This window comes from Eschrichtius robustus, chromosome 4, assembly GCF_028021215.1.
Source record: "Eschrichtius robustus isolate mEscRob2 chromosome 4, mEscRob2.pri, whole genome shotgun sequence".
NCBI classification, from domain to species: Eukaryota; Metazoa; Chordata; class Mammalia; order Artiodactyla; family Eschrichtiidae; genus Eschrichtius; species Eschrichtius robustus.
The window spans coordinates 125,849,920-125,863,829 of record NC_090827.1 but is presented as its reverse complement, the minus strand read 5'-3'; the positions used below and the strand labels follow the sequence as shown (position 1 = coordinate 125,863,829).

The 13,910-nt window shown below is 36.6% G+C and overlaps 1 protein-coding gene across 5 annotated transcripts in view; it reads left to right on the top strand.

Annotated features, from left to right (window-relative positions):
- Positions 1-13,910, top strand: part of CAMK2D (calcium/calmodulin dependent protein kinase II delta) — a 284,407-nt gene that overhangs the window by 75,478 nt on the left and 195,019 nt on the right. The gene's annotated exons all lie outside the window — the stretch shown is intronic.

The following is a 13,910-nucleotide window of genomic DNA, read 5'->3' as shown; positions in this document are numbered from 1 at the left end:
GTTGGGATCACATTGCCTCCCCAGGTGGGCCTCTTGGGGATTGCCTCTTGTAAGACAGTCAGTCCCTCCTGTGGTCCCGCAATCAGTTTTCAGAGAAACATGCATCTTTGTCTGCCATAGGTGGAAGTATAGCCTGATCACAAAGCACTCCTTTAGCCAGCCACAGTTTTATGCCTTGAGAGTTAGGTTTAACATAAGTAGCTGTTCTTATATTTCTCAAAATCTAAGGGATGCACCTCTTCCAGTATTTCTCTGAGTCACCCTGAATTTGGTACCCTTGGGTAAGCTCCATTCCAGCGTTGGGTAGGAGGGGATGCAGGGTGTTCTGACGATTCTTTCCAGAGCAGTTCTCCCTGGTGGTCTCATTACCTGCTCCGATACAGCTGGAAATGAGCAATGGGTTCATGACAGAGATTGGCTTCAACTGAAGTTGAAGTTGGGAAGTACTGAATATATGGTTTTAGCACCCTGTACCTGACAATTGTTTTGTTTTTAGCTTTCAGGATTTCAGCTAAAACTGAGACAATTTCATTTTAATATCTTGTTTCAGTAGTGGTTTTTCTGTCTGTCTCATTTAGGTGGCTACATTAAACCTCATAGTTATGCAGGTAGGAAATAAAAGCATCCATAAAATTTGGTAAACTAGGAATATATGATTAAAATATGTAGAGACAAGAATTTTAGGTGTCTTGAATTTTTTAACTTGGGGCGTACACTTTAATAAATGATAGTTTCACTTTCCTTCTCCAATTCAAAGGCTATTGTTATTACTAAAACCAATAATTTCTAGTTTAATTACTGTTGACAGTTCATGAGTAGCTAGACTATAAGCTACTTTGCCTTAAAAACATCATTCAGTGTCCTGTCTCTGCTTAATAGAAATGCTTAATAATATGTTAATAAAATATGTTGATAAAATGCTTAATAATATGTTAATAATAAATATGTCTGACATAGGAGTTTTTTCCCCTTAACTATAAAAATAAGTTATCTCAGATCTGTAGTATTCTCATAGGATAGAAAGGAATGAGTATAGTTTTTCACATATATAAATTTGCTGTTTTTTGCCCGTATTCCTGGCAGAGCCTCTACTGAAAGCCGTTTTTTCCCCCTGATTTTCAACTTGGTGACCTTTTTTTCTGTGGTTTGTCATGCACAACCGATGTAATATAAGATGTGTATGGCTATTTAATGACTAGTTTTAATAATATAAATGAGTTTCTGTTTACTTGAAGAGGAAAGTTAATATACATTTTGTGTGGTTTTTTTAAGTTTAGAATTTAAGCAGTAATTTATCTTTCCCTTTTTTTCGTAAGAATAATAGAGTTATGGAACCAGGTTTAATAGGGCCTGAAGCTTATGCAATTTGGGACATTCTCTAAGGAAAAGAAAACAAAATTATAAATACAGAATTAAACTCAAAATATATATTTAGAATGAAAATAGTCACAAGAAATTGTTTTTTAGCTGACAGATAATGCAAAGCACAACAAAGTCCAGAAAAATAGCAAAAATAAACCTTGCTCTTTCTTCTCTGTGCACATACTTGCAGGGTGAACTGTAGTACAAGTTTATATCATGATGCAGCTCTGGGGTGTCCCGTCATCCCATGGCAGGCTGGGACGCGGACATATTCCTGGAAGCGTCCCTACATTGGGATGACTAACAATAACATAATTATACCCAGAAGTGACTGCAAACCAGGTAAATGTATCATTAAATCCAAACTAAATTGTATCTTCAGCTCAACTTCCCCTTAGCTAGATCTCAAAAATGTTCATGCCCACTTCAGTATCACTCAACACAAGGGGAAGTGTGATGGAGGGAATGGAAAGAAATAATAGTTGTAACTGATGGTGTTAAAATATCTTGTTCTGCAAGTTTTATGAAAACACATGATCATGTAGCTAAGATCCTTTCAGTGGCCTGTGCCTCTAAAAGGCCCTGAGGTTTAAGCTTTGTTAGCTTTGCAGTTATCTCTGGGGGAAACTCATTCACAGAAAAATGGATAACCGAATGTTCCAGATGCTTAAAGGAACCATAAAAATCCATGTTTCTTACATTTCTTTCCTACAGTCTTCTAAATTATTATCCAAAGTTATTCTTTTATTTCTATTTTTAATGTTAATATTAAACTACATAAGGAAGAAGTCCTCTGGAAAACTGTATAAATATTTTATACTTTTCATGTTTTGAATAAATTGTGTTCTTAACTATTAGTAGAACATGTTTAAGAATAGCAAAATATGTTTACCACAATAAGAAAAGCTAAAAAGAATAGCAAATCCCTGAAGTAAATGCTCTCTTGTGTTACTGTGCATCTGCCTGTAAACCATCTAGGCCACTGGAAAAAAATGGTAAAGTGTGGATTGTATATGCTTTGTTTCTCTTCTGGGTCCTTTTAGTCTCTAGGTAGTAAGTTTGAAAGATTTAATGCAACATGTCTCAAGTGATTTAGCTCTATTATGCCTAAACAGGAAATTGGAATTGTGCAGCAAATCCTTCCAAAACAAGTAAAATTACACCTGGGGAGAGTGCTATGGTATAGACCAAATTGTGGAGACTGAGGGCAGAATAACATAGTATACAAAATTTATCTCATTGCCTCTTTACAGGAGTATAATTAGAATATTTTTAAAAAATGTGTATGGATTAAATTATTATTATTATTATTTTAAGATTTTTAAAAATTTATTTATGGCTGCATTGGGTCTTCATTGCTGCGCACGGGCTTTCTCTAGTTGCAACGAGCCGGGGCTATTCTTCGTTGCGGTGCACGGGCTTCTCATTGCCGTGGCTTCTCTTGCTGCGGAGCACAGGCTCAAGGCACACGGGCTTCAGTAGTTGTGGTACGTGGGCTCAGTAGTTGTGGCTCACAGGCTCTAGAGCGCAGGCTCAGTAGTTGTGGCACACGGACTTAGTTGCTCTGCGGCATGTGGGATCTTCCCGGACCAGGGATCGAACCCGTGTCCTCTGCTTTGGCAGGCGGATTCTTAACCACTGCGCCACCAGGGAAGTCCTGAATTAAATTATTGATGTACAATTAAAATTATGCTCTTTACAGGAGTGTACTTAGAATATTTTTTTAAAATTTGTATGGATTAAATTATTGATGTACAATTAAATTATTGATGTATAGATACATGGAAATATCTTTAATTCTTAATATGCATCGACTAATACCCTCATAACTTGTTTCTGTAGGGATTTGTTTTTTATTGATATATTAACAATCACTTAAGACATAGTAGTTTAAAATGGTGCTATTGACAGACAGTCACCTGTTGTGTGTGAACTCTGTCTGACACCTTGTGTCCTAAATGTCATCTTGGTAAGTTTTGCTCTCCTCCAGTGGACCAGTCTTGACTGTGGCCTGCTGTGGGGACTTTTCCTGGCTGTCTGCCTGTTCTAGATACCACCCTTTTGTTCCTAGACTTCTGGTTTGCTTCTCCTGGTGGGGTCCTCTGGTGACCCTCGCAATACTAGTTCCATGCCCTAGAACGTGCAGTGTGTGATATCTCCACGTCAGCAGAGTGGTAGATACACAGGCAGGCAGAGGTACCCCTCGAGAGGGAGACAGCAATGCCATCAGAGGCTGCGAACCTAGGGGGAGATCTGGCTAAGGTCATCGAGTGCTACAAGGGGTGTCAGCAGGGCTTCCTGCCCACTCCCCTTTATCATCCAGAGGAAATGTACACTCCAGCAACAGTCTCATTTTCAGTGCTTTGCGCCCTGTGTCTGTTCTACACAATTAAGTTCCTGCTTCCCCTCCCAAAGGATAACAGCTCAGTTCAAATTCCTCAGCCCATCACCTAGAACTAGTGAGAGGCTTACTAAGAGACTGTCCTAAGACTTCTGTTAGGTCTGAATGGAGTGTTCCCATCTCCTCACTACATTTTTGGTAGCCGTGTAGATATTCTATATAATCAGATATTAAACAAACTTTTATATGAAAGTATTTTGTATAAATTACTGTTTACTATTTGCAATTTTATTTTATTTATTTATTTTTTTAAAAAAATACATTTATTTTTAAATCTCAATACCTTATAGTTGCTATTTTTAAATTTAAGTTATTTCATTTTCTTTTTTTTTTTTTTTAAAGACAGTGAAATAGAGAGAAAGTGTTTTTATTTATTTATTTATGGCTGTGTTGGGTCTTCGTTTCTGTGCGAGGGCTTTCTCTAGTTGTGGCAAGTGGGGGCCACTCTTCATCGCGGTGCGCGGGCCTCTCACTATCGCGGCCTCTCTTGTTGCGGAGCACAGGCTCCAGACGCGCAGGCTCAGTAATTGTGGCTCACGGGCCCAGTTGCTCCGCGGCATGTGGGATCTTCCCAGACCAGGGCTCGAACCCGTGTCCCCTGCATTGGCAGGCAGATTCTCAACCACTGCGCCACCAGGGAAGTCCCTGCAATTTTAAAAGATCTATAACATATTGTATTCTTGTTTAAATTGCTGCTGAACAGAAGCCTTATAAGATAGGGATTTTGTCTTACATTTGAATAATTTTGTTTAAAGCATTATTTTCATAGATACAATGTCATGTCTTTGAACGAATACCATTATTGTGGTGGAAGAGGGAAAATATTTCTCCTGTAGGACAATGTAAGAATGGTGCTATCAGATTTCACTATTCCTTTACAGATCTAGGAAAATAGTCTAAATATATTATCTACCAGCTCCCTCTGAAACAATATAATGTGATATATTATTTATCAGAACAGTATTTATTTTGGTTGTGTGAAATGGATTAATGAAAGAATATCGTTAGTTTGTGTGTAACTGGTTAATTTAATTTGTTTAAAAGTTTTACACTTAGGCAAATAAAAAATGTTTCCTGTATTCTTATTTAGTTTTGAGCTATTTAGAGTATACCGTAAAATTGAATAACTATGAGTTTTTGTCCATATTTTACTGTATTGATTTTATCTCTTTCTGACCACTGATATCAGTGGTTCTCCCACTATTTCAGTTGGCCTGAATAGCATAATCAAATGATTTTATGGAAAATCTATTTTCATAGTATATGAGTTCATGTAAAATGAATAATATTTGATGGAAGTAATATACTTTTTAATGTATCTTTTAGGAATCTAGTTCTTTTAAAGTTGGACAGATTTTTAGTAATAATAATGATGATACTCTGATTTATTGATTTCCTACTTTGTTCCAAATACAGTGCTTGATGTTAGATATTTTATGCCCATTTGACAGAAGAATCTTTTGAGAGGTCAGGGAACTTTGGCAACCAGATAGCAACTCTTGTCTGCTCTGCTCTGAAACCTGAGATCTTCCTCTCCCTCCAGGATATTAGTGGGCAGCAGAAGTGATGGGAAGTGACCAATACCTGATGTCAGAAAGAATCTAGGTCAAATACGTAGTTTAAAAAATCAATTTTATGGTATGGATTAAACATAGTTCAAAATAAACGGGTAACGTGAAAGTATAGTATTTAATTATGAATTTTAAAAACCTTTTGTTAAATGAATATGACAGCTTTAAATCCGTATACATCATGCTCAGGTTTTATAATGAAGTGAGCCTTTAAATAGTTCCTTTTAACTTACAAAGTGGTTTTAAATATGACCTACTTAAGTGGACAGAATTTATATTCCTACCAGAGGAAGGCCTCATTTAGCTAGAAGTAATTTCTCTAACAAGAAAAATGTATTCAGAATGTAATCCCAAGACCTCCAGGAATATGACTTCTATCTAAGTATCCATATTATTTTAGGGCTCCAGAATCCATATACTAAAGATGGTACCTTTTATTCAGAGAAGATCTCTTCAGGTACTCACTGCCAGGTTATTTGTGGTGGTTTTATATTTTTATATCCCTGTTGGAGAAACTCAAAGCAATAAGAGATGGCAGCAAAAAAGTGTGAAGAAATAGAAAAGGTATAATAAACAGATGCAGCAATACAAAACGTGCAGTGGTTTATATCCATGTTGTTGAATCTTCCCTCTTCTGAGAATGGATAACCAGCCAGGTTTGGTTTTAGAGGGGGAACAGGAGAGTCTCTTACTTGAGACTCTTGTTGCTTAGAAACCGAACAAATGTGAAAAAAGGTTGAGGATCAAGTTGGGCTGGTTGTAGTGCAGAAGAGAGAGAAGCAGGATTCACATAGGTAGATCCGAGGCATTGACCTCAAACTGGAGCATTGGGCCAGGGAAGAACCAAGGAGATGGGAGCAGGGAAGGCAGCAGCTTAAGCTGGGAAGCCCAAAGGCCAGCAGAACAAAAAGTAATGATGGAATTGGATTTTAAACTTTCCATTTTTATGGGCCTCAGAGGTGACTCCTCCATAATTTCTGTATAAGATGATTTTAGGGGTGGAGATGTTTGTAGGAAGGGGGAGCTAGAAGAGTTAAACCCTCTTGGGTGTAGCAAACCCATGTCTTCCTTAGGCTGTATGTTTACACATTTGTGTGAATGTGAGTGTGCCTGTGTGTGTGTGTGTGTGTGTGTGTTGTTGTGGAGGGAGAGGTGATAAGTGACCAATTATGACGGAAGGCCAAACTCCTCCCCTGCCCAAACCATCCGTCGGCATTGCCTGTGCTGGCAAGGTCATTCCACACGCGGGGACGGGGGCAGATTGGGACACAGGGCAGCGACCTGTGGGCTTTCACACCTCAGCAGCCTCTGAGGGCTTCACTGAAATACTGCAGAGTAATAATGAAAGCTAATAATGATGACCCTATGATGTCAAAAACATTAAATTATATGTCATCTATGTAAGAAAGCAATGACTATTAGATCGCGCCCCCTAACACACACACACTCAAGAGGTTAACATTTTAAAGCTTTATCATTTGCGGGGGGTAGTTACTTTTAAAATTTACTTACTGATAAAAACTCATTCCCTGAGGCTGCCAGATAAATAAGTTGTTGCTTTACGTAGCTTTAATGATACTCTTATTGCTTTTCGAAGGTGATTCAAGGCTAGCACTTTAATTTCACTTGTGATCAGAGTTATTTGGTATAAAGATTAAAATTTGACTTGGAACAGGAGTGAAGGATTTATTTTATTAGGTCCAAATTCACATTTTTTACCTCACTTGAAATAAAATATCTGATTAAGTATCGAAAAGTACCTTAAAGCTGGAAAGAAATAACATTTTCTCAAAATTCTCAGAAACTTTTTTAAAATCCAGAGTTCTCTGTACTGGGTAATACTATTCCCCACTGATTCTTTTTCAAAACTGAACAATAATATATTTTCCTTAAGGCATTTTTATACGGTAAGTCTTCAACCATATATTGCTAACAGCATGTACCTTGTCAGGCCTGACAAGATTGCAGCTTGATGGGTTATACTTTTATTCATATAACATTGTGGACTTGAGCTTCAAAGGAAGAGTAAAGCCAAACTATTGTAGGTTGAGTACTTTAATAAATATTAAATGATAAATGAAGCTGGTTCTACACTAGCTGTAGGGTGTGTGGATAATAAAAGAAAATCTTCAAATGGTGATACACAGTATTATGGATGTCTTTCTTGCCTTTTGTAATCTGTCTTTGCCTCTTACCATTGTAGTTGTAAGTGCTGGGAACGATGAGGTAGGGTGTGTGATTTTTTTTTGCCCACTGAATTAAAAGTAGAGGAAATTTTAAATGTAAAACTAATTTTTCTCTTTAGCAGGATAAATACAGAAGTGCGCTTTGGTAATAATAGGCACTTCATCACTCCTCCTCACCTACCTACTCCCTCCAAAGTCGTGAACTTAATGTTGAATGTGAAGCACACCAGGCAATATTCATTTCCATTTAATGAAAACTTTAGTTCTGTCATCATGTTTGAGATGTCACAACATGCCCTGATGGAAGAGTGCAGAATGCCTTATGTTTCATAGGAGATCACTAAGTGATGCGATTGTATGGAAGAAAAAGTAAGTGAAGCTGGGTATCAGAGAGAAGCTCTTGAAAACCCCAGTCCTCGTAGTCAGATGCGGTACACACCCTCTAAGATGGCCCTGATGGTCCTTGCTTCCTGCTATTCCTGCCCTTCTATAATTACTTCCCCTTAAAAGTGGGCCAGCTTAGTGACTTGCTTCTAACCAAGCACATATGGCAAGTGTGATATCCGTCACTTCCTGGGGTTAGTCTAGATGAGATAGGGCCTTCCCTTTTGCTAGCAGACTCTTTCCCTTGTTGGCTTTGATGAAGCAAGTTTCCATGTTGGCATGTGGCAAGGAAGTGAGGGCAGCCAGCGGCCAGCCAGGAGCTAAGACCCTCAGCTCAACAACACTTGAGGAACTAAATGCTGCCTCCAACTATGTGGGCTCAGAAGCAGATCCTTCCCAGTTAAGACTTTCGATGAGACCCCAGCCCTGGCTGACACCTTCACTGCAGCCTTGTGAGAGACCCTAAAGCAAAGGGCTCAGTTAAAATATGCCCAGGTTCCTGACACACAGAAAACGCAAGATTAAAAATACGTACTGTGTTAAGCTTCTAAGTTTGTAGTAATTTTTAATATAGTGATAGAAAACTAATACTTAAGTCTATTAGTTAGCTAGAGGCTGTCATAACAAAGTACCACAGATGAGGTGGCTTGAATGACAGAAATTTATTTTCTCATATTATGGAGGCTAGAAATCTAAGATCAGGTGTTGGCAGGGTTGGTTTCTTCTGAGGCCTCTCTGTTGGCTTGTAGATGGCCGTCTTCTCCCTGTGTCTTCACATGGTCTTCCCACTTGGCATGTCAGTGTCCTAAACTCTTTAACTCTGTTTCTTTTAAGGACACCAGTCGTATGGCATCAGGGCCTACCTTAATGACCTCAATCTAACTTAATTACCCCCTTTAAAGACCCTATCTCCAAATACAGTCTCATTCTGGGGTACTGGGGGTTAGTTCAGCATATGAGTTTTACAGGGACACAGTCAGTCCATAAGAATAAGCTATATAAAATTCTATAATTATGTTTATCTCTTTAGCTAAGACACTATACCACTCACTTATTGTCCAAAGGTCTTTTGCTACCTTATTTTTCTTTATTTTCACATGATTATATATGTATTAGATGATGTATATAGCTCACATGGTTTAGCATATATATTTGCATTTTCCTGTCTCCATAACAAAATTATAATTCCTATAAGCATGTATTTTTCATATGCTTTACATAGGCTACTTTACAGTATTTAAGATGGTGTTAGATACATTTTCAAAATCTGGTTTAACATTTTGTGTTTATTTGTATATTTCTAAATAACAGTATTCTAGAAGTCGCTTGTCTTAAGAATGAAGACTGTTGGCAGGGCAGGAATAAAGACGTAGACATAGAGAATGGACTGGAGGACGGGGAGGGGAAACTGGAAGCTGGGGCGAAGTGAGAGTAGCATCGACATGTATACACTACCGAATGTAAGATAGCTAGCTAGTGGGAAGCAGCCACATAGCACAGGGAGATCAGCTCGGTGGTTTGCGATGACCTAGAGAGGTGGGATAGGGAGGGTGGGAGGGAGGCTCAAGAGGGAGGGGATATATGTATGCATATGGCTGATTCACTTTGTTGTACAACAGAAACTGACACAGTATTGTGAAGTAATTATACTCCAATAAAGATCTATTTAAAAAAATAAAAATAAAAAAGATTTCAAAAAAAAAAGAATAAGCTTTGGGGATCCCAGAGGGAGTAAGACACAGGACCCACCCCTAAAGAATTCACGCCCTCATGAGGAAGCTATAAGGGCTTTCCTTCCATGAAATTTGAGGTCATTCCAAAATATTTTGCAGACTGTGGAAGGAAAGGGTCTGACTCTCAGTGATTTAACAAACATGGATACCATTAAAATATTTGACTTCTTAAAAAAAAAAAAAAAAGAATGAAGACTGTTAAAAAGACAGGGGATTTGAAGAATTTCTATTTATTTGAAGTGCTTGTAGTTCTAGACGGTAAGGCCAGAGAATATCTGTCTTTATATTTGGTAATCCAGGTATAATGGATATACTGTTAGATCCTATCCAATGCTATGCTGATTCTTTAAAACACTATTTCTTTTTGAGCTATCTGTAACACTATATATGTTTAAAATATTTTCCTAAATTGTCAAAAAAATAAGTATTATTATGAAATAGTTCTTTATAATGTATACCAGTGGTTCTCAAAGTGTGGCCCACAGACCCAGGAGTCCCCAAAACCCTCTTAGGGGATCTACAAGGTCAAAACTATTTTCATAATAAAACTAAGACATTATCTGCCCTTTTTTTTTGGTATGTGTTGACATTTATACATATTACGCAAAAGAAATAGTTCATAAAATTGCCGAGGCCTTTTGCATGAATCAAGGTAGTGACATCAAACTATACTATTGGACTCTATTTTTCAACAACATGAACTCATAGACCAAAAAAAAAAAAACTCATTTCACTTAAAATTGTACTTAATGAACCAATTAAAATTATTACTGTTATTAAATCTTGACCTTCCATCACACATCTCTGGAACATTCTGCATGACTCAGTGGGAAGAATGCATAAAGCACCTCTATTCCATATTAAAGTACAATGATTATCTCAAGGAAAAACACCTGCACAGTTGTTTGATTTGGGAGCTGAATTAGCTGTTTTTTCATGGAACACCATTTTTATTTGAAATAACAACTGAACAGCTAGCTATGATTATTCAGATTTAGGTTTTCGACAGACATTTTCTCAAAAATGAACAAAGTGAGCCTATCGCTTCAAGGAAGACAATGGATAGCATTTATTGCCAATAACACAGTTCAAGCTTTCAAACAAAAATTAGAATTTTGGAAAACTTGTATCTGCCCGTGAGAACTACACTCGTTCCCAAATTTAAAGAATTTTCTGACGAGATTAATGGTGATATTAACAGTTGTTACTTTTCTGATAGTGTGTAATGAAATGTGTCAGCAAAAACTATATAACATACTGAACCAATATTTTCCAGATGACCACTGCATCATATTTTTAAATTATGCCTGAGTAAAAGACTCAAAGTGCAAGAAAGAACAATGGATTTTAATGTAGCAGGGTAAAATTTTATTACATTGGACAATATACAGTGTTGAAAATAAATTTGATTTAAAGTTTATAACTTCATTGTTATGATTCATAAAGTTTATTGATAAGGTTTCAGGTTTCACATTGCAACTAACCTTTAAGAAACTACCATTCATGGAGTTTTGGTATAATATTAAGGAATAACATCCACAATTATCTGAAAAAGCTATTACGACACTTCTTCTTTGTCCAAATATATAACCTTGTGAGTCAGATTCTCTTCATACACACAACATATTGCAGCATATTGAATATAGAAGCAAACACGAGAATACAGCTGTTGTCCATTAAGCCAGACATCAAAGAGATTGGAAAAATTTAACAGTGCCACTCTTCTCACTTTTTTTGGAGGGGAGAGGGGAGTATAGTATTTTTCATGAAAAATATGTTACTGTGTTGGAGTTGGAAAACCAGCATTTTGCTACCATCATAGTAAAGACTGGTTCAGGCAAGAATCATCACTGATGCTAAATCTAGGGGGAAATTTTTATGAAGAGCAAGATGTTTTCATGGTCTTAAAATGTCTTCCCACATACTTGTTAGTTATAAAGGAAAATTAAAAAGATAATTATTTAGCAAAGAAATTCAACAGCACCTTGACCTGTGATCCAAGTTATCATCGCTTTTGAGGAGCAGTTGGACAATGTGTATCTCCAGATGTGATAGCCTGAGAAGGATAATGTTCTAGCTGAGAACACATAGCTGAGAACACATGTTGCAGCTGCAAACACATAGCCTCAGTCAAATCATGAGTAAACATTTGGCAAAACCAAAATGAGAAATATTCTCTTTAAAAAATAGACATGATGGTATTCTTCAAGAATGTCAGGTCATTAAAAGACAAAGGGAAACTGTGGAAATATTCCAGATTAAAGGAGCTAAAGAGAGATGACAACTAAATGCTGTATCTGACCCTAGACTGGATCCTGCATTAAAAGGAGAAAAATGCTATAAAGGACATCATTGGGTTAAATTGAGAAAATTGGAGTGTGGATGGTAAATTATTGTCTTAATGTTAAATTTGCTGAAGTTGATAACTGTACTATGATTGTAAGAGAATATCACAATTCTTAGTAATACACACTAATTTTAGGGGTAAAGGACCTTGATGTTTATAACTTACCTTCAACTGGTTCATTAAAAATTATTTTAGGTATAAATATAAACATTTATATTTATATATACATGTGTGTCAATTAGATAAATATATGTATACATATACACGAACATATACAGGGAGGGAGAGAGTGTAAATGATGTAAAAAAATGGGTAAAATGTTAATAATGTGTCTGAATAAACAGTACATGGGTGTTTATAGTTTCTTTACAATGTTGTATTAGTTTCTACTGTACAGCAAAATGAATCAGTTATATATATATATATATATATATATATATATACACATATATATATATATATATCACCTCTTTTATGGATTTCCTTCCCATTTAGTTCACCACAGTGCATTAAGTAGTTCCCTGTGCTATACAGTATGTTCTCATTAGTTACCTATTTTATACATAGTATCAATAATGTATATGTGTCAATCCCAATCTTCCAATTCCTTCCCCCCCCCTTGGTATCCATACATTTGTTCTCTACGTCTGTGTCTCTATTTCTGCTTTGCAAATAAGATCATCTATACCATTTTTCTAGGTTCCACATATATGCGTTAATAGATGATATTTGTTTTTCTCTGTCTGACTTCACTCTGTATGACACTCTGTACACTCTGTATGACACTCTCTAGGTACATCCACATCTCTACAAATGACCCAATTTCATTCCTTTTTATGGCTGAGTAATATTCCATTGCATATATGTGCCACATCTTTATCCATTCCTCTGTTGATGAACATTTAGGTTGCTTCCATGTCCTGGCTATTGTAAATAGTGCTGCAATGAATATTGGGGTGCATGTTGTACTATTCTTATTCTTTAAATTTTCTGTAAGTTTCAGTTTTTTCCAAATAAAAGTTTAAAAGTTAAATGCAGTCACTTATGTTAATGTAATGGGTTCATTATTGTTTTTAAGTGAATTTATGAATATATGTTTAAAGTTTGCCTCAATTTTATTTCTAATAAAATAAACATTAATAGAGCTAATCTACATAAACAAAAGCTTGGGGGGGGGTCCTTGATAATTTTTAAGAGTGTTAAGGGGTTCTGAGACCACAGAGTTTGAGGACCATTGGCATAAACTGTGTGGGTGGTTAGGTAGGTGCCCCCCTCAATCTCTTAAGGCTGTTTTATGACAGTAGATAATGAGAGCAGATTTGGTAGATGCCACTTATGAATATTATAATCTTAACCTCTCTCTGCCTTAGTTTTTGTACTTGTAAAGTAGGGATAATAATATTGCCTATCTTAGAGGGCTATTGTAAGGTTTAAATCATTTCCTCTATGAAAAGGCTTTCAATAAGGACCACACTCTACAGCACTGTTCTTATTGGCAACATGTATTTCTGCGGTGTCCTTGCCTCTCTCTGCCATTTATTTTGTCTTTTGGCTAGTGATTTTGGTTATAATTATGTGCATATGAACTACTACAAAGAAACCAAGAAGAGTATCAGATGGTTTTTTAAATGCAAGTTTACCGTAGTCTGTGCCCCTTCAAGGAAATGGTTAGGGAAACAGAGCAGGGTGGAGACGAGCAAGCAGTTTGGTGTTTGGAGAGTTCTTGATATATGGAAAAGCATCATACGTCTAGGAAGTTGGACCAAAAATTGTGGGAAGAGTATTTGATTGAAAATATGACGGGACAGGGAACACTTTGTTGTTAGGGATAAACTGGGATTAACCTTATTTAGCACTGGTTCCATTGGCATTCCATTTGCCAGATAGGTATCCTTTGCTTAAATGTGTATGTCTATATTGGCATAT